Here is a 21,889-nt window from a genome sequence, read left to right as displayed (position 1 = left end):
CGTGGCACTTTCAAGTCAGCTGAGAACAACATCACACATTTTGCATGCACTTAAATACCACGGCCTCTGAATGCGTCATTTAAACACACGTTTTGAATGTACATATTTTTGAAACGTCAAATGTGATTGAATTCAAAGTATGACTGATGAGAGTCATCACGCTGCCTCCAGCCGTAATGGTGATAAATACACACACCGCTCCCCTCATCAATCACAGACAAGGTGCCTTTAAATAAAATATGGAATACAAAGTAGAAAATGTTTTCCCTCATTCTGCTACGGTGCAGATGTTTGACATATAGAGTCTCTCAGTCTCTCTGACTGACCACCACAAAATACACCAGTCTTGCTTGTCCTTGGAAGTCATCGTTCTTTAATAAAATTCAACCTAACTTTCTGCATGGGTGAGAGTTTAATTTCAGTCGAACCGCTGTTCACTGCTTGGCAGTTAAATAAGCAATGATGTTTAGTATGTGCTAAAAGGGGCTAAAACGAAGTGTTTTTAAGGTTATTTCATTTGAGACGACATCATTGTGGACTTTATAAAGAGATGATTTTGGAGGGCGGCTTTAAAATAAGCTCCCACACAATATCACATTTGGAAAGGTAATCATCATTCACGGCGCTTGCGCCGGGTTTTGTAAGGCATCTGCATTCTCTCTTTTCTTTATCGCTCCATTCCGTTTAGCACGTCGGTTCTCTCGTCCTCCTCCCGTTTCATCCCGCTTCCAACAAAGCCTTCCCTTTCCAGCCAGCTGCCTCTTCTCCCTCACTGTTCCAAATGCGAGGCAAAAAAAAAAAAAAAAGATTTACGTGGCTGCGGGCTGCCTGTGCCGCATCCATCCAAGTTCCAGGGCACACCTTTAAGTGGCAATTTTGGGTCGTTATTGAACCCGCTCTAAAGCACAAAGAGACATTTATCACGCAATCCGTTGCTGGAGACAAAAAGTTCAATGGTGTTTTATGGACTTTGGCTTGCATAAGTCTCCATTTGGGCACCTACGGTCACGTTCAAGAGGTTTCTGTCCTTTTAAGCGCAAGCTGGAACTTGTAGGAGACCGTTTTCAGCCCTCAGCGGGCTGCTTTGGAGGCTCATTTCTCAGTGGGGCCAGCAGGGCTGAAGAGCTTGTCTGGCCCGGATGAATGCCGCGTGGAGCATCGCTTCATGCTCGGTCATCCATCAGCTTCTGTACATGTAACGCCACTCAAGTCTCACAACTGTTGCGTGGATGGAGTGCAAATTTGCAAGCAGGTTCCCGGGGACATACTGTGTCTGGCAGTTAAAAGCAAGACTTTGTAAACATTTGTGAATAAGGTAACAGTTTAGAAATTGTTTTATGTCACGATGGAGTGTCCTAAGGTGGATTGCGCCGTTCTCCAGTTTTGTCTAGTAGTCTACAACAGTTGTGGCCTTTTTGGGAGTGCTGCAGGATTAGCATCAGAGCTAATGCTGCTATTCATGTGGTGGTTTAGCGCAATACGCTTGCTAGTCAATCCGAGGACACATCGAGATGGAAGAAGGACCTCACCCAGTCAATCGAGGATGGAACTGGGACCAGAGCAACCCTGTGGACCCAACAACTGGTCACTGGGTGGTGACCCAAGTGGACCCCAAAGCTTGCAGCTAAAATTATTTAATTCTTCTTCTTCTTCTTCTTATTCCTTGCGGCTTGTCCCGTTAGGGGTCGCCAGAACGTGTCATCTCAGATGACCGTACATTTGTTTGGCACAGTTTTAAGCCTGATGCCCTTCCTGACGCAACTCCTCTGCATTTTCATCCGAGCTTCCGAGATCTGACGAGATCGGGCTTTCTCAGGGACGCATGGCCGTCCATATAGACCATCGGGTGACTTTCTAAAATGGACTAAGTATAAAAGTGTCATAAGTAAGAGACGGGAGTGCATGGTAGTTGTGTAGGCTATGGAACAAATATTTTTCATCGCAGTCCCTCAAGACAAAAAAAAAAAAAAAGATATAAAAAAAAAGCAAAAAAAAAAAAATTTTTTTTAATTAATTATTATTAACTTCAAAATCTGGATTCCGTCATATTGGGGAGCACATACCTGCAGCTAATTGAGATCCTGTAGATTCCAGACGTTGCCACCAAGCTGTCAAGGTGGATGTGATTATTGGATTCTTAAAACATTTCTGATGTTTAAAACTAGTGGAAATAAGTTTTGGCGGTTTATGCTGTTGCAGTCCAATAGTTGTAAATCTTGCCAAGATTTATACTCGTTGCGATGCAACCGTTTGATAAGATATTAGAATTGGTTGGCTAAATAATAGTGTTTAAACCTGGGAGCATTTACAGTAGGCCTCACTCCTGTTTGCTTTTCTGAAGAGTGGATAGGCGGATTCTATTTTTCTTATTTTCTGAATAAAAAAATTATTACAGCTGAGTCTAAGGTTTGAAACCATTTAATTGTGGTCTCTCGCTCTCTCTCTCTCTCTCTCTCTCTCTCTCTCTGCGGAGACACTGTGGTATTTTTTTGTGGCAGTGAACAACAATTAAAGTAAACAAATACTCCAGAGGCTCAATTCTTCCACTTTTTTGTCAAGAGCACAAGCATGAGTAGGGAAAGCATTTTGTTTGTAGACGGTCAATAATAGCATTGAATATCCTTTGGAAGCTGTGATCATCACAGTCAGAGATTTTAGAGGGAAATATAGAAAATACTATGGAAAGCACACAGATTCCATTATACAAGAACGTTTACATTTCGTTCATGAACATGTGACACTTGATTTGTAAAGCAAACTCAACAGTCAAACTTCATAAAAGGCCCCTGATACAGTATTGGGTTTACAAGTTAGCTTCACCATGCATGAAGTTATGAGTGTTTTGGTGTGTTTTACTTGGAGTCACCATCATCCATCCATCCATCCATCCATCCATCCATCCATCCATTTTCTTAGCCGCTACCGGGAGTGCTGGAGCTCATCCCAGCTGTCATCAGGCACCCTGAACTGGTTGCCAGCCAATCGCAGGGCACATGGTGAGAGACAACAGCCGCACTCACAATCACACCTCCGGGTAATTTAGAGTGTCCAGTTAATGTTGCATGTTTTTGGGATGTTGGAGGAAAACCGAAGTGCCAGAGAAAACCCATGCAGGCAGGGGGAGAACATGCAAACTCCGCACAGGCGGGTCCGGGATCGAACCCGCGACCTCAGAACTGTGAGGGGAACGCTTTCCAACTGATCCACCGTTCCACCCACTTTCATCATTCACCTTCAAAGTTAAGACTGAGTTAATGTATTTTTGTAATGTCATCTACAAATGTTAATTTAAAATGAGTGCAGTTTGTAAAAAAACAAAAAAAAAAAACAAAAAACAAATGATAGAATGGATTAATTCTATCAACTTCAAAATTAACGTGATTAAATTAGATCTGGGAGGTTCTGTCTTCTTTTAATGTAATTGCCGGTCTTGGCTAACAAAAGAAGCACAAACGTACAAACTGTCACACAGGAATAAACTCGAGGTCGTCACATCTTTCTCTCATGCAATATCATTTGATATTGCATGAGATATGCTATAGAATGCATTGCATCGAGCTATTAAAAAGCCTTTGAAAATGTTTTTTCCTATTTTGTACATTTTGAGCAGAGGATTAGCACGAATGCCACTCACTTCCGAACTCCTCACGCTTTATTAGGGATTTCATGCATCTTATTAGCTGTGCGGTTCACCTCAAGTGGGATCCGAAAGCATCTCGTCCTCAGGGAGGCAGCGGAATCAGCCCTGTCCATCTAAGTTGCGTGACATTGAATTCACCTCTCACATCCTGGCGTAAGTTCATCTCCACATAAGCTTTGCTATTACGGGGAGTTTCTGGATCTTACTGCCCCCCGCCCAACCGGCCACTCCACGATGCCAACCAACCAACGTCCTCCCCTCTTTTTTTGCCCACTTCAATTCACAGCGACGGTTTGACCTCTTGAGCTATTCGGTGTCGGGTTTGCCTCTGACAAGGTGAGAAAGCACCTGCATGTTAACAAATGGCTTCCAACCGGTGGCACAGTCGTGAAGGGGGGGCTCTGCAACAGCTGTGCGTTGAATCAAAGGACAACACCTTCAGGCAGATGTCGCAAATGTGAGGAATATGAAGCATCTTGTGGTCTGGAAGAACATGTCTGCATTTGTTTGATAAGCCAAACAAAAATCCTCTTTTTTATTTTTATTATATGAAAATGTTGATGGTGTGCCAAACACTTAGGTGGGTTATTGCAAACCAAGTACTGTAATTTCCGACCTACAGAGCGCACCTGATTATAAGCCTCACCCAGTACATTTGGAAAGGAAATACCATTTGGTACTTACATAGGCCGCACCGGCGTAAAAGCCGCAAGTGCCCACGAGATATTTACAAAGAAAGACGGTACACAGAAAGAGTTTTCAATGTTTTAATACGTTAGCTTAACATAGTATCAACACTGTAGCACGAACAGGGCTGTTAAAAAAAAAAAAAAAAAAAACAAGATACTGGTAAAAAATAAAAACAACAGCTGTGGCAGCTACACAATAGCAACACGGTAGCACAGCACTAACAGGGCCAGTTAAAAAACAAAACAAAATAACACGGCAGTAGCACAGCAGCAACATGCTAGCGTGGCGCTAACGGGGCCGGTTAAAAAAAAAAAAAACTACCAGTAAAAATCACGGAGACACAGCACGAACACTATCGCAGCAAAAAAAAAAAAAAAACATACCGGTAAAAGTCACTTCCTCCGGACATGTATTCCACTGGTCTCACTCTTACCTTTTCTGCTCGAGTGCCCCCTTGCGGCTGTGATTGATTGAGAGAATAAAATGGGAGAATCTAACCTGACTGTGCAAGTCAAGTATGCGACACAAATAACCACGGTAACGATTACCTAAATGACTACAAATCGATCCAAAAACCTCGCCCTTTTTTCCCCTCCACCAATTTTCTCAAACAATCGTTAGTGAGAACGTCACATTTATGTCGCTGATGAAGTCAGAAATGCGCTCATCTGGTACGTTTTGCAGTTTGCGATTGAAGCGCTGCATGGCAATTCATCGGGAGCCGCACAACCTGAAATCCATATCTATTATCGTGGCATGCGTGCTTTTCATTTGCACTGCGGCGTGGTCGGACCTGTATTGATTTTTAGCCCATTACGAAACCCCCACCTTCCTTTTTGACATCCTGTAATAAACCCCCCCCCTTTTTTTTTTTTTTTTTTAACCATTTTGCCTTTGACTTCTGCATTTTCCCCCCCAAAAAAATCCATTATCTATCGCTGCGGGCTATCCCATCAATTTCAAATGACGAAAGCATCAATATCTGTCTCGTTATGATTTATTTTCTAACCTCGCCGCTAAAAATAAAAACCTCAAACGTGAACACAATCTCTGACGCTTATCAACCGTTATGTGATTTAATTCATTTTGTTTCCTAATGAGACCAATCATATACTGTAGATATTTGAAATAGGTCATTTGTTTTTTTTGTTTTTTTTAAATCACTAACTGCCACATGTTCAGCACACTGTTATGGTGGATGTTATACAGATGGGTGTTGTTCATGTGTAAATGTAAAGGAAAATCAATAATAATGTTAATAATGCCAAGCATTTATCACAATGGAATGGCCTCCTTGTGCACATTAAACAAGCCCCCGTCACTTTCCATTTTTAAAACCAGCGAAAAACAGACCAACTCGTCCCTTGGTGTTCAACAGAGCACGTCACTTGAGCCCTTATTGTAGTGTCTTTTGCCTGCTTGCTTTTCATCATTTTAAACTTTGATAGCACCCCATTCTGATGAATATTTGGTACTTGAAGCTAAGCAGCTACTCTCTCTGTGTTGTCCGAGACAGGCTCAAGAGATGATGCACGGTACAACAACATACGTTGGCGCTGAGCTGTGTCGGCGGCCCAGAATTTTAGCTCGCTGGTATTTTTCTGCGCTCTCAAACCGGAGAGATGGTTGTGACCCCCCCCCCCCCCCAAAAAAAAAAAAAATGTAGAATGCGGGAGGTTGGCTGCTTGAAAAGCAGATCTTGGGGCAAAAAAGTTTGGGCACCTCTCTAGTATTGTGTCTATGAGGCCCCATAGCTCAGTGGTTAGAGCATTGGTTTGGTAAACCAGTGTCATAACCGGAACGCGGACTCGGACCCAAATGCATGACTCGGGAAACGTGGATGCAGTTCGTGAAATATCTTTATTCAGTCTAGAATCGGTAACCGGGTAGGCAGTCCACGAGAGCAGCAGTGATAATGACGTCACGCTTACGGGGTAGGTCAGGAGACAGGCAGGGGTCGGTACACCGGGAGTCGAGATCAGAGTAGAGGATCATCAATGGCATCAATGGCAATGATCTGGCAAAGCCAGACCGTCCGCTGGGTCCTACAAGTACTGGGGTTCATTATATCAGATAAGGCGCAGGTGTGCGCCTCCTAAATCAATGCAGGTGTGTAGGAGACTTGCATCGCCATTGCTGGGACCGGCAGGACCATGACAACCAGGGGTCCCCGAGAGGTTTTGCGTCAGGAAGGGCATCCGGCGTAAAAACTGTGCCAAACAAATCTGAGCGTTCATCTGACTAACGGGACAAGCCGAAAGAAACACACACACCTGTACTATTGCGTCTCATCCAACCACTACGAGCACTTCAAATAAAGCTTGTCGTGCTTACATCCAGCGCATTATTTCCTAGCATCAAAACAATTGATTGATTAATATTTTAAACTAATTGAACCCAATATATTTAAGTCTCAAGGTTAAATTCCCGAGCACAAATTGATCCGATTTGATTGTCGGAATCTAAACCGATACATCAATATACTGAATGAATTGTTACACCACTAAGAAATACAATTGAGTCAAGTTCAGTTCAACGGAGGGTCTACATTAACATTTTTACGAGGTGTAAATGTATCCAGGGTGTATTCCACCTCAAAATCAGACGGGGTAGGGATACGTGGTACAAGAAATGACAGGATGAATAGAACAAACACTGTGGGTCAGTCATCCTCAGGACTAGTGGCGGTAACTATAAATAAATAACTGAAACGCTACGTAAAGAAGGAGAAAAATACTTGGACCACCACCTGAGTCTTGCTGTGTTGAAGAAGCAAGCACAAAGGAGAGCAAGTCAGTCAGGTATTATACAAATAAAACCCACAGTTGCATAACAGTTCGGGCGGGACAATGGAATGGTTCCAAGTCAACATTTTCACAAATTGGTAGGTTAAGCAGGTTATTTGGTTGTGTAAATTCACACTTTGATGGGTGAGCAGGCACTCCATTGAGTCAGTCATGAGTCTGTCATGTATCTCGTGCATCTTCGTCTCGAACGCCCACAGTCCTCACGTCCTCCCTCACGACATCCATCAAGGTCTCCTCTCGCTCTTTTGCCTGGCAGCTCCATCCTCAGCACCCTTCCACCAATATGCTCACTCTCTCTCTCACCTCTGGACATGTCCAAACCATCGAAGTCTCCTACCGCAAACAGGAAGGGGCTCAGAGCGGATCCCTGATGCAGTCCCACCTCCACCTTAAATTCTTCTGACACACCAACGGCACATCTTACTGCTGTTCTGCTGCCCTCATTCTATCATATTTCTCCGCCACACCGGACTACATACACACTTCCATTAAATCCATTAAAATGGAACGTAATAAAAAGGAGAATCTCAGAAGAAGAACATCTCTGTCTAAACAATGCCGTGAAAACAACAACGACAAGAAATAACCTTGATTGTCATGAATAGAGGAATATGCAATTCTTAATTGGTGATGGAATTTTGTAAACATTTATTACCTCATTCTTTCATGATTAACAAACCATGCTACATTTCATCCTTAACGCTGTACACACTTTCTGACGGGGTCATGAATCATCCATCCTATGGTTTTGTCATTGGATCCACGTTCTGATTGAACATTTGGAAATCGGACACTATATTTTTCAGTTTTCGTGCTGACTTGAACCAAACGTATTGAGAGGATCAAGGGGAACCACCCACAGAGTCAGGGGGGCACTGGCCCCCTCGTCTCCTGCTCGAACCACCACTGCGTCAGGTTGCAATGAAAACACAATTTGCCAAAATGCTGAATGTCAACAAAGCATGTTGTATTTGATACTGAAATCAACGTAATTAATTCTTTTCATGGTGGATTCATATCTGATTAATTACCCAATTCTGACCCATCCATTGAAACACCTTTACAACAAATTACTTCCCGTCTTGATTTGTGAGATTTTATTTGTCTACTGTACAAACTGATTGGGGCGCTATTGTCAACCATATTTTCAGGGGCGGTTCTGGAAACCAGTGGAGATAAACACAATTAAACGTTTCCTTTTAGTTGTTAAGTTTTAACAGTTGACGGCATCTGTATATCCTATTGCTATCCTAAAGCCAGTAGTTCGGCTTGAACCAACAACCAAGTTCTTTGAGAACTGAAAGCCTTTTTGAGCATATATTTCATATCCTTGACGTCTTAAGGTCCGGGTATTAATATAAGGGTGCTCAGGGAACAAGGAGAATGATTATTATTACTATCGCCCACTACTGTAGGACGAATTTGGCAGTATCAGGACTGACGACATTCCAAACTCCAATTCTAAAATTCTACGAGTAAACATAGCGTTTCAGTAGTTGCCTGCAAATGTAAACTACTGAACTAGTAACATGTAAATGTCCTAGTACTGTGCAGAAATGTCACACAATAGTGGAAAAAAAAAAAGTTACAGAAAGACAAAGTCGCCCTACTAGTGCATCCGAGCCATTCTACTAGTTTGCAGAATCGTCTTGCTTGTGAGGACGAAGCGCATCCAAGTGCACGAGCTTTTTGATGGATATCAAGGATATCGAATGAGACCAAGATTTTAGTACATCTGAGCGATACTGCGACAAAATGCTTCTGTCAATGTGTCGAGGACTCCAGCATAATGGGCCGGTGTCATCAATGCAAGTGCTTTCATTGAGCAAATTATTCCAGGAGGCTTCAATAAAGCTTGACTTGATTGCGAGACGTGGCTTACACAGTAATTGCTAAGCAGTTGGTATCGAGAACTGGAGGGAGAGATGCTGCTATCCTTGGCCAAAAGTGCAGCTTGTGCTCTCTCTCTTGCCCTCTTCTTCTTCTTTTCCTTTCGGCTTGTCCCGTTAAGCGTGTCATCTCTTTCCATCAAAGCCCATCTCGTGCATCCTTCTCTATAAATACTCACTGTCCTCATGTCCTCCCTCACCACATCCATCAACCTTCTCTTTGGTCTTCCTCTGGCTCTTTTGCCTGGCAGCTCCATCCTCAGCACCCTTCTACCAATATACTCACTCTCTCGCCTCTGAACTTGTCCAAACCATGGAAGTCTCCTCTCTCTAACCTCGTCTCCAAAACATCCAACTTTGGCTGTCCCTCTAATGAGTTTATTTGTAATCCTATCCAACCTGTTCACACCAAGCGAGAACTTCAGTATCTTCATTTCTGCCACCTCCAGTCCTTGTTCCTGTTGGCTCTTCAGTGCCACCATCTCTAATCCGTACATCATGGCCGGCCTCACCACTGTTTTATAAACTTTGCCCTTCATCCTAGCCGAGACTCTTCTGTCACACAGAACACCAGACACCTTCCCCCAACTGTTCCACCCCGCTTGGACCCGTTTCTTCACTTCCTGACCACACTCTCCATTGCTCTGGATTGTTGACCCTAAATATTTGAAGTCGTCCACCCTCGCTATCTCTTCTCCACTCCTCTCATTCATGCACATATATTCTGTTTTACTCCAGCTAATCTCCCTTCCTCTCCTTTCCAGTGCATGCCTCCATCTTTCTAACTGTTCCTCCACCTGGTCCCTGCTTTCACCGCACATCACAACATCATCTGCCCGTATGGAAGTTTGTCCTTGCAGGCACACTCTACATGTACCCCTCGAGCATGATTCCTCCTCTACTGAATCAGTTCAGACCTCCGTTTATCTCATTAGCTTGTAGTGTGTAATCAATGACACAAGGGCATTTGTCTCACGACTGCAACCCGGCGCGAATTAGCGTGCAACTCGGCGTTGGAACATCGCGCGGTCTACAGTTATCTTCAGCAGTCGGGCCACACGCTCGGCTGAACGTCGACGAGCCGAGCCTCTTGGCGTTCATTAAGATGACCCCACCCCACCAGTCTCAACATCCGTGAGACGTTTGGCGTAAGTACAAAACTTGTGTGTACACAACGCAGCCAGGGGCACGTCATTGCGACGAATAACTTCTTAATGACTGAACTTCAGCTCGAGCGGGAGTAATAATGAGACGTTCAATGTTTCTCAGTGGTGTTTCCGACTGTCTTCCGAAACTAATATCCAGTCCCTAAGCCTATAAAATGGAACAAACAATATACTTGATCACCAACAGGCTTGATTGAGACGACACGGCCGTTCCCAGTGAGTCATATCACGACCAGAGATAAAAGATGTTAAAGCAGATGTACACAAATAGACGCACACGCACGCGCACGCGTGCACACGTGCGTTTCAGGCTGAGCAGCAAATAATGTATTATCCAAATTTACAGAGCCACTTTGATCCCCGCGCAGCACTTCACACGCACTATCACATCGCACAGATGATGATGAGCGCGAATGCTAAAAAAATACCCACAATGCATTGCACGGATTGAAACCATCACTTTTGTCTTTGCAACTCCGTGCTTTACAAGAATCTGTCCTGCCCCACAAAGAAAATATAAACCGTTACTGTATGTTTACCAGACGGCTGCACAAGCGAATGAGATCATCTTTAAGAATTGGACAAAGAAGATAATTATTTCTGAATTTGACCGACTCAATGTTTTTTAGTGCATTTTAAAAATGATTGAATTCCTTGAACAGCAAAAGATTGTTAACAGCAATCATAGTGTCGTGCATTTGTGCAGTTTCCTGTCTAATGATTTGTTTAAAAATTGCACAACAAAACAGCCATCCATCTATTTTCTGGACCACTTTCTGGACCCTGGTCCTCAGAACTGTGAGACCAACACTTTAACCAGTTGCGCGGCCAGATGAAAACATCAGCCATCCATCCATCCATCCATCCATCCATCCTCTGAGCCCCTTATCCTCACAAGGGTCGAGGGAGCGCAGGAGCATTAACCGGCTGTCACCGGGCAGGAGGCGGAGTACACCTTGAACTGGTCGCCAGCCAATCGCAGGGCACATGGAGACAGACAACAGCCGCGTTCAAAATCACACCTCAGGACAATTTAGAGTCTCCAATGAATGCATATTTTGGGGATGTGGGAGGAAACCGGAGTGCCTGCAGAAAACCCACGTAGGCACGGGGGAGAACACGCAAACTCCACACAGCCGGGACCGGGATTTGAACCCAGGTCCTCAGAGCTGTGAGGCCAACGCTTTACCAGCTGCCCCACCATCATAAACATTGAATTAAATTAATACCTCACGGTGTCACTGGAACCACCATATTATTAATTATTGTGGACAGTCACTAACCAGTGCACTCAACAATCATGTATGAATCCAATTGGAAATTTGACATTGTGTTCTGAATTGTATTCTATACGCAGATGCAAAATATTGTTCTTAAGAAAAAAGTACTGCTACTTCCGGATAATATGACTTAAGTAAAAATAAAATATAGCCATTCAAATATTTAGTCCCGTAAGAGTAAGAAAGTATTCAATAAATTAAAAAAAAACAACTCAAGAGTAACTTGTAACTTTTTTGTGTGTTTTAATCAGAGTGTGGACATAAAATAAAATATAAAATAATAATAACACAGGATTCGACACACACCTGCCACCATTTCAATGTTTAATTGTCCAAAAAGCAACAACACATCAATTGATTGGGCCCAACAGAAGCACGATTTGCTTGATTCGCTTTAATGATTTCACATTTGCTGAACACTTTATGATTGCGTGTGCGCGTGCGACACCGCAGGGATCGTGCTAATTTTGCCACAAGCCACTCCCAAAACAACAATTAAAAAATATATCTCTGCAACTTACCATAAGGCGTTTTCTCAAGGTGCATATGTGTGCTGAAATATCCAAGTGTGAGCAGTCACATTGAAAAAGTTGCATGATCAAGTCGTTTTGTGTAGTTAGTCAAATAAACAGTCGCGTGGCTGGAGTGACCTCCCAAATTAGTCAATTTGATTGGCTCGCGGAGGCCATGTGCGCGGTCATGTAGAATGTCTTCTGTCGGCTGATTGGTGAAAAACGAGTCGTTTTGATTGGCCAGCAAAGAAGATGAACGCGGAAGGATCGCTGATGAAGTCGCCATCCGCCATCTTGATACTCCCAAAACAACCATGCAGACCTGTACGTTAATTGCCAATTTCGTGACTGTGAGAAACACTCCACAGGTAAGTTAGAAAGATTTACTTTGACACAGTTAAAGTTTGGTTGTAAAGGTTTTTTTTTTCAATTTTCTGATGAGCTTAATTCACTTGAAGAAAGTTTTGTTTACGGTTGTTGTTATTCACTGTTCACTCTCTGCTTCACCTTTATTGGCCGGCGGTTTTTTGCAAAAAAGCGATGCAAATATTTTCCAAAACTTCATCAGTGGATAAGCAAGAAAACACATTTTCTGTGAATTTTTTTTGATGAATTTCAGCACACAGAACTCTCCAAGTTGAATTTGATTTTCAAATGCGAGGAAACAAGTTTAAATTTTCCGTCTGAAATAAGACGTCGCAGAGACTACAAGTGAACAATGTGTTTAGCATGTATTTTCCTATTGTGAGTCCTTATTTCCACAAATATATCTAGCTGATTGACCTAAAATTTAATGTTTTTATGACAAAAAATGCTGTTATGATGACCGTGCTTCACAGCGTATTTTGGGAAAAGTCAACGTCATGGAAATCGGGCTCTTGGTAATATGCAAGGTTTCTTGGTAGTCGCGGTGTTACATGTCTTTCTTTACCAGAACTGAAAAAAATGTCACGCTCACACGACCAGTCTTTATTCTACATGCCAAATTTTGAGGAAAAAACCCCGCCATAATCCAACCTGTAAACCACGTCCTCCACACGTTTTGGGAGTACCAAAATGGCGACCAACAGGCTTCAACCAATCAACATACATGATGCGTATGCGCTATCCATTTTTTTTTTTTTTTTTTTAAGAGCAGTGGGAAGAATGAATGTATAAAAACGACGAAACGGCGTCTCGAATCATTCCTAAGGAGTAAGATTATGGATTCTTCTTCACATAAATGTAATGGCGTAAATGTAGGGTGTTATAACTCACCTCTGCTCATAGTATTGCGGTTTGGACACACTGAGGTCCGATGATACATTTCCTGTGGTTATTGCTTATCTTCTGCTCTTATTGTTCTCTTACGCCTACTCAATGATTATCTAGTGAGCCCTCATTTATGTGGTCAGAAAAAAAAAATTGCTTAAAAGTCATGCACTTAACAATGTTTGTTTTGCTTTTGGGCTCCCCTCACGGTTGTAAAACAGAAATGAATATAATAATATGTAATGATTACTCATCGAAAGAAGTATATTTGATATGATTATAATCCAATGTAATATTATCCTGAATTTCAACATCGACGCAGAGCTTAAAAGCGGGAACATTTCAGATGAAATCAGTTCATCACTGATTGCAATGATTACATTAAAATTAAGTACACACAAAATAAAGTTAAAAAATGCTCAGGTGGCACGGTGGGTCAGCTGGTAAAGCGTTGGCCTCACAGTTCTGAGCGCCCGGGTTCGATCCCGTGGGTTTTCTCCGGGCACTCCGGTTTCCTCCCACATCCCTAAAATATGCATTCATTGGAGACTCTAAATTGCCCCTAGGTGTGATTGTGAGTTGGCTGTTTGTCTCGATGTGCCCTGTGATTGGCTGGCAACCAGTTTATGGTGTTCCCTGCCTCCGCTGCCTATTGACAGCTGGAATAGGCTCCAGCACTCCCCGCGACCTTCGTGAGGATAAGCGGCAAAAGAAAATGGATGGATGGGAAAAAAATTCTCCAATATTAAAAAACCCCCCACGAGATTCAATGCAAATATATTGTACTGTACTGGAAAGTTAAATACATTTGAACTCTACTTTAAATGTAATTGAAAAGTAAACTGGAACAGATTAAAATAAGTTTGAACATAGCTACAATCTTAATTGTAATATGGTTGATTTACTTTCATTCCATTCATCCATCCATTTTCTTAGCTGCTTGTCCTCACAAGGGTCGCGGGGAGTGCTGGGGCCTATCCCAGCTGTCAACGGGCAGGAGGCGGGGTACACCCTGAACTGGTTGCCAGCCAATCGCAGGGCACATCAAGACAAACAGCCGCACTCGCAATCACACCTAGGGGCAATTTAGACTGTCCAATTAATGTTCCAGATTTTTGGGATGTATAAGGAAACTGGAGTGCCCGGAGGAAACCCACGAAGGCACGGGGGGAACATGGAAACTCAACACAGGCAGGGCCTGGATCGAACCCTGGACCACAGAACTGTGAAGCCAACACTGCACAGCTGCTCCACCGTGTCTACTTTACGTTCCTTTTTTTTTTTTTTTTTTTAAATATTCTGCATTTTACTTGTATTTTGTTCAGAGATTCTTTCATGTACCGCACTTTGAGAATCACTGGGCTTACGTTAACCGGGACACGAATGCTGACACAAGGTGAGTCCCGAGTCCAGATAACGCGATCACGCAAATGACGGACACACAATCACGACGAGTACACAGTCCCAACATTTGTTTGAAGTTATTATTTCATAGTTTATCTTGATGTAATCAACAGTAGGACACAATCAAGACACGCTAGCATATTATTCCTTCATATGAATGTGAAAATATTCCAGCCCATCTTAATTGAATTTTTCCATCCATGTTAATTTCAAGCGCAGTAAATGGACGCAGTACGTGTTAGTTTGGCTTCTCGTTTGTCGAATAACATTTTCCACATGCACGGAAAATCCAGGAGGGGAATAAAACAGGCCGGGCCTGTTTCTGTCCACGTTTGAACGACGTACTCGAAGAGCGTCTTGGCATTCGCCGAGGGAAGAAGTGACACGCGTGTGTTTGTGCGACTCAGATGCGACACTTTAGCCTGTGAGGTCATTTGTGTCGAGCGCACCTGCAATGCCACGCAAGCACCATCAAAATAAATAAAAAAAATTAAATAAATAAATAAAATAAATCATCCTGACACTGTCTGGCAGCTCAGCGATGCAGAAGCAAATTTTTCAACATTAATTCAACGTTTTTTTTCCCCATAGTCCAAGCCTGCTCGCAACACGTTTACCACGTAAACAAAACACTTAACAGTTAACAGTTCGGCGGTCCGCCATCTTCTGAATGCCTTGCTAATATTTACATACGTCCAACTGTACCGTATTCGAACGCGCGTCCGGCTCATTCAGCTCAATAATTCTGCGTTACCTTTCTTAATTGAACTCTTAGAGTGGCATCAGACCAACGTTTCATGCCCAATCCCATTTCACACTGTTTAGCGGAGATGATTGCACCACAGCAAAATAAGCGCAGCTCATTCAGCATTGGCGGATAGAAAAAAAAAAAAAAAACGTCATGGTTAAAATATTTTTTTTTTCTCGGCATAGATTAGGAACGCCGACTGATCTGGCATCTTGCAAATCGGAGAAGAGATGAAGCTACATTAAAACCACGATGGCAATGTGTGATTAGCACATTCTGAGCAGGGATGTGGTCTGTATCTATTCCTATTATTATTATTTTTTAAAAACTCTTAAAGGAAACAACTGTTAACAAGTAGTCCTGCACAGCGTTCAGTCACAACGTATGCAACTATCGCATCCATTATCATCCAAGCAGCTTATCCTCACAAGGGTCACGGGCGAGCTAGAGCCTAACCCAGCCAGCTTTAGGCGAAAGGTGGACAGATATCAACACCATCCCAGTGCAGGAATCGATCCCACGCTGCCCGCACCAAAGTCAGGTGTGTGTGTGTGTGTGTGTGTGTGTACCACTACACTAAGGCTTGGGAACCTTTTAGGCTGAGAGGGCCATAAATGCGAAAATGTAATTTCAAAAGAGCCATGCAATATATTAAAAACTAAATACAGGTGTATTTGAGCATGTATGTATGTAGAACCAACACTTTTAGAGTTCAATAAGTCTCTGAATTCTTGGAAATAACATTGTTATGATGTTGCTAAGCAACGATGACGTAAGCACTTCTTACCATTAATGTGACTTCGGGTGCGGCCTGGTTTTCCTGATGTCTTTTATAGTCTTTCATACGTCGTTAGATTGAGCTTCACGCAAGCGTTGAGACTTCTATCCGTTCATCGTGAACGTCATTCAATTTGATTTGCCATCACGACGGTACGATGGTGAACAGTTCTTGTCTTTTATTCGTTTGATTATCTTGTCTTTCTGCGAAAAGCTGCCAAAAAGTTCTTCGCCAACATCGGGCACGGATGCTTTGGCGTACTCCTCCCATCAGTGAATGGCAGTCCAGTCTTGCCGAAAACTGTAGAACTCCCCGTCTTTTTTAATTCTTTGAGCGATCGTTTGCACAATGAGTTGTTGCTAGCTGCTCCGCGTTGGACGGCAACCCCACTAGGACAAAAATGTCTCTGCTCATTTGCGTTGCCTACGTGATAGAAATGACATTGTACAGTATGAAGTGATGAGGGCTTTGCGAGCCATATGCAACATCAAAAGAGCCAGATATGGCCCGCGGGCCACAGGTTCCCGACCCCTGCACTACACCATCAGTGACTCTCTATCGCATCTTAATGAATTCTTTTTTGGTTTTGAAATTAATGTTAAGGTGATATGGAACAGGAAATAATGTTGTTCCTTCAATTGATCACACTGATCCCCCTTTTTAGACGACTATTCTTCTTTGAGTGTTTTTAGCAAATGTTTTTGATTTGATTTTTCATTCAAGAGGAAAAAAACTCGAAGCGATGACTCACAGATTAGCGACTACAACTCGTGTGATGCAGCGCATCTCAGGCAGACGCAGTTGGAAATCAATTGGGTCAACCGGGTCCATGCTCTGAGAGGATTTGAAAAAGATCGTTTGGAATTTGTGACTGGTGCGTCGGGTTGGCAAGGAACACGTAATATTTGGATCACTGATCACAGCCACTCGCGGCCATCTTGTGCCGCAGCCGTGACTCCAAAATCAATATGCGTCTTGCTTTGAAATTTCATCGGCGATCGTCGGTTATCTTTTTAAGCTCAATTGCGAATTTGCAACTCTGCATCAGTGTTATCAAGGCGAAAACAATTCAAGTTAGTTAGTAGACAGGCTCTATGGACAATTAAATGCATGCAACACGGCATCTCGACCACATGAATTATTTATCATCCATAATTATCCCGGCAGGCGACGGGATCAATTGGGCTCATACGGTTAAATCACAATACGCTTCCACAATTGTGTTATCCGGACCACATTTGTGTGCTGTTGACCTACACACAACACATTTGCGGTGTGAATGTAAAACTAATTCCACAAAATTACACCCAATTACTTGAGAATTTTGCCGCACAAAAAAATTCGGTCGTGACGCAATAATATCACAATATTTTCTTTAGTTTATTGTCCTTCAATGGAGGATTCTGCCGCATGTCACATTTTGCTTGTGAAACACAAGAGTAGGATTTCCAACTCAAGTGAATGCGACCTAATCCGCCACAGCATCTTCGTGAGTTCACCTTGTCGGGATTGACTGACACTTAGTTTTCAATAGAACTGGGGGGATTTGCTCTGAAGAAGATAATTAGGAGAGGTTGCTTGTGTCGCAAAAAACGGGATTGCTGTCGTTATTGTTATGTGGTCTCTGCCCTTGCGTTTACCTAATCTTAAAGTCATTACTGGAGCCGTCCCTGGAAGGACAGATGTTCATCACGCAGACAACTTAAACAATCAAGTCGCAGCGGCCGGCGACGATGCCTGTAGTGCACACTCGGGATGCGCTGATATATGAACAACAAATAACTATACAGGTATATATAGTGAATAGTATTCACTTATCTGTCTTGACTCGCATATGAATTTAATTGGTATACTTAATCCAAAAGGTTCAATCTGACCTTGGTTCACCCGTTCTAGCGAAAACATCCTCAACTGTTGTGGGGGAGCATGCAACAAAATTCACGTGAATTGATAACTGATTTTTTTTTTTCCTGGAGCATATTTGTGAGGTCACACAATGATTTGGGATGAGAAGACCTGGATCTCTGGTCTCCACTCTAATTGATCATAAAGTGTTTCATACAATCGAGTTCACGAATATATGTGGGCGAATGAGAGGGGCGGAGGAGGAAGAGTGAAGCGAGTGAAGTTCCAGGGAGAAGCGATAGCGAGGGTGGATGAAATTAAATACTTGGGGTCAACGATACAGAGCAATGGTGAGTGTGGTAAGGAAGTGAAGAAACGCAAAAGAGCGAAAGGAAGACCAAAGAAAAGGTTGATGGATGTCGTTTGGGAGGACATGAGGACAGTGGGTGTTAGAGAGGAAAATCCACGAGATAGTCTGAGATGGAAAAACCTGACACGCTGTGGCGACCGCTAACGGGACAACCCGAAAGAGAAAGAAGAAGAAGATGCAATCGAGTTCACGGTTGTGCAGGCTAGTCAAGTTCATTCACATCAAATTCTCTCCTCAGTGTGCTCATGAAACTTGATTTGTGCACCTTTGCACAGACACGTTGGGTGAGGAAGGGCCCAGGTCACACCTGTTCCCACCAAGTTGGAAATGTCCAACATCTCTTGGTGTGCTGAATCATTCAGAGTACATTTCACTTGAGCTCAGGCGCTAATATTTTTGTGTACAAAGTTCCCACATAGAACATATTCGATAAGCAACAGTAAATCTTACACTCTAGTCCAGGGGTGCTCAATGCGACCAGTTTATCGCGACGCAGTCTTGGTCGATCGCAGGACGGCGTGGCAAAAAAAAAAAAAAAAGACGTCAGCCAATGTTCCCTCTGAACTGCACGTGTGCGCAATTGTGGACCCCTGATGCTGTCTTTTCACAGATATTCTCCGTTGCGCACACACACACAAAAAAAAATCCAGCGCAAATTGAAAGTATAACGTACAGCTATTCAGTTTGCAATGTGATTCAATGAGTGTGGGATGACTGGTTGTTACATCCAATGGCACAATTCACATACGTACTGTTATAAAACGAAATGAAGAAGCCACTGGTTTCTTTTAGGCAGCACACGGAACTTTCTCTAACAAATACCAGTGCATCAATGTGTTTTACAATGACAGCGTCCACCGCCGCTGCTTTAGTTAGCAACACAGTCTGGGAAACGTAGAGCAAAGACGAGCTAGACATCCTGCTTATCTTTACTTTTGATATTAATGGAGAAAGTTAAAAAAGAAATGCTGTTGTTTTAAGATCCAATGACTGTCAGAGTATGTGAATAATCAAAGAAAAGGTGGTTAAACTGGACGAGATTTTCTCTTTTCCGAGTGGGAAAGGTCTGAAGTCAAAGTAGAAAGTGCAGGATGAGATGGTGTGTCATATAAAAATTCCACCTTGGCGCGGCCTGATCCAGGATCAAAGCACAGACAATACAGTGCACAAAAATCTAATTCTGTATTTTAAATATAGTCGGCAACATAACATTAACCCTAAAATGGTCGTCGGTAGCTCGCGAGAGGCTGGCTGCTTGAAAAGTAGATCTTGGGGTAAAACAAGTCTGGTCTAGTCAATATAGCTTATCCCTTATACAAATACAGTCTCCAGGCTGGCAATATGCTCAGACTCATTTGAAACACTCATTTTTTTTAAACAAAACAATGCGTTACTGTTCTGAACATTTATAAAAGTGTGTCACAGCTTTGCAAGAAAAGGGAAATGCGGGTCCTTGGGTGACGACAGTTGAGAACCACTGCTTTATAATACAGGCAGATGCAGAGTTATTAAATTAGGTCAGTGTATTGTATGCCAAAAAAGCTTGAGGGATTGGCCGTGTGCCTTGTTTAAAGAGTCCAGAGTGTTTATTACTACGACTGTCAGGTCACATCTCAATGATGAGGGCGGAACGGTGATGAGAGTTGACCTCTGTCATTTTATCAAATGATTATCTCTCTCTCGGCGCGGTGACCTCAGCTGCCCACTCTTTAGCGGAATATACGGCGGCTGCATGCTATGCGCCGTTTTTCCTGCGTGTGGCACCTCCGCCAGACCACAATGACTGGGGGATAAGCTCCTTTGCCTCCTTATTCGATGTAATTGAATCAATCCGGGGAGAGGTGATGAAGGGTGGGGAGGGGGGGGGGGGGGGGGGGTTGGAGGTGGGAGTGTTGTCTCTGTTGTTTTCATTCACTGGGGGAGAGAGAGCGAGAGAGGGAGTGAGAGAAAGAGAGAGAGAAGCTTTGCTCATGTTATTTATTTATTTTGCCTGAAGACATAGTGGAATATGTGTTCTTTGTGGTGGTGTTTTCAGGGGGGGGGTGGGGGTCTTCATATTAATACACAATGTGACTGCGCCTCCAGTAGCTTCCAACTACTGTCTCCTAATCTCTCGAAGGCCTGATGAATGTGAGCACAAGTGACACTGCACCGCCAGCTGTCCCTAATGCCTCCCCATTTCCCAGACGGCAGCACTTGCCGGAGGGTGCATGGCCGAGTACAAATACGCGTAATGAGATTATGTTCAAAAAAATCATTAAGAATAAAGGGACGGGGCGGCTTATAGGGATTGTTTGACATTAGTAACTTAACTTGTAAACAGAAATAGGAGCGTCAGCAAATGCTAGGTACATAACTTTGTTTTTGACCTTGACACAAATGACACAAATAAGAATGAGATATGTTTGGGCTCCAAAAAAAAAAATAACATTTGAGTCCTGGAGGAGGCCGTCAAAAGCATTTCCAAACAAAAGTACTACACACAGCAGGATTTTAATTTTGTTTGATATTACAGGTCATGTGAAAATGCAGTATTTTATGTGCCCGTCTTATTTATTATCAATACTTAACCTCGCACCTTCACTTCTTCTTTTCCTTTCGGCTTGTCCCGATTAGGGGTCGCCACAGTGTGTCATCTTTTTCCATCTAAGCCTATCTCGTGAATCTTCCTCTCAAACCTCTGCAGTCTTCATGTCCTCCCTCAGAACATCCATCAACCTTTTCTTTGGTCTTCCTCTCTTTCGCTCTTTTGCCTGGCAGCTCCATCCTCAGCACCCTTCCACCAATATACTCACTCTCTCGTCTCTGAACATGTCCAAACCATCGAAGTCTGCTCTCTCTAACCTTGTCTCCAAAACATCTGACTTTGGATGTCCCTCTAACGAGCTCATTTCTAATCCTATCCAACCTGCTCACTCCGAGCGAGAACCTCAACATCTTCATTTCTGCCACCTCCAGTTCTGCTTCCTGTTGTCTCTTCAGTGCCACCATCTCTCATCCATACATCATGGCCGGCCTCACCTCTGTTTTATAGACTGTGCCCTTCATCCTAGCAGACACTCTTCTGTCACATACAACACCCGACACCTTCCGCCAACTGTTCCACCTCGCTTGGACCCGTTTCTTCACTTCCTTACCACACTCTCCATTGCTCTGTATCGTTGACCCCAATTATTTGAAGTCGTCCACCCTCGCTATCTCTTCACTCTTCCCCCGCGGCCCCTCTTATTCATGCACATATACTCTGTTTTACTTCGGCTAATCTTCATTCCTCGCACCTTCACTATCATCATTTTTTAAATTATAATTGTCATTCAGATCACTGTCTTGTGGAGATGAGACCAGAGATCTACCAAGGCTGGAAAATCCTTAAAAATGTTCCTTTTACTGGTTTGATTAATAAACCAAAACCTGTAGGCCATAATGTTCCACTTCAGTACTGAAATGGCCATAAAGCACAATTATCATTATTCATACGTCACAAACATACAGCATAACGCCGCTGTATC

At 43.1% G+C, this 21,889-nt stretch overlaps 1 protein-coding gene across 12 annotated transcripts in view; it reads right to left on the bottom strand.

Moving 5' to 3' along the window:
* The window catches only part of b3gat1a (beta-1,3-glucuronyltransferase 1 (glucuronosyltransferase P) a), a 156,522-nt gene that overhangs the window by 67,741 nt on the left and 66,892 nt on the right, over nt 1-21,889 (bottom strand). For 2 of the 12 annotated variants that reach the window (XM_061827060.1, XM_061827065.1), the window contains exon 1: nt 16,175-16,528. The exons of 8 other annotated variants lie outside the window; for them this stretch is intronic. The gene's annotated coding sequence lies outside the window, so the exon portion shown is untranslated. Of the gene's footprint in view, nt 1-11,993; nt 12,131-16,174; nt 16,529-21,889 lie in introns of those variants that run through there. 2 more of the 12 variants (XM_061827058.1, XM_061827064.1) reach the window with 2 other exon arrangements.

This window comes from Syngnathoides biaculeatus, chromosome 8, assembly GCF_019802595.1.
Source record: "Syngnathoides biaculeatus isolate LvHL_M chromosome 8, ASM1980259v1, whole genome shotgun sequence".
NCBI lineage: Eukaryota > Metazoa > Chordata > Actinopteri > Syngnathiformes > Syngnathidae > Syngnathoides > Syngnathoides biaculeatus.
The sequence above is the reverse complement of the archived record's forward strand: the minus strand, read 5'-3'. Positions and strand labels throughout refer to the sequence as shown.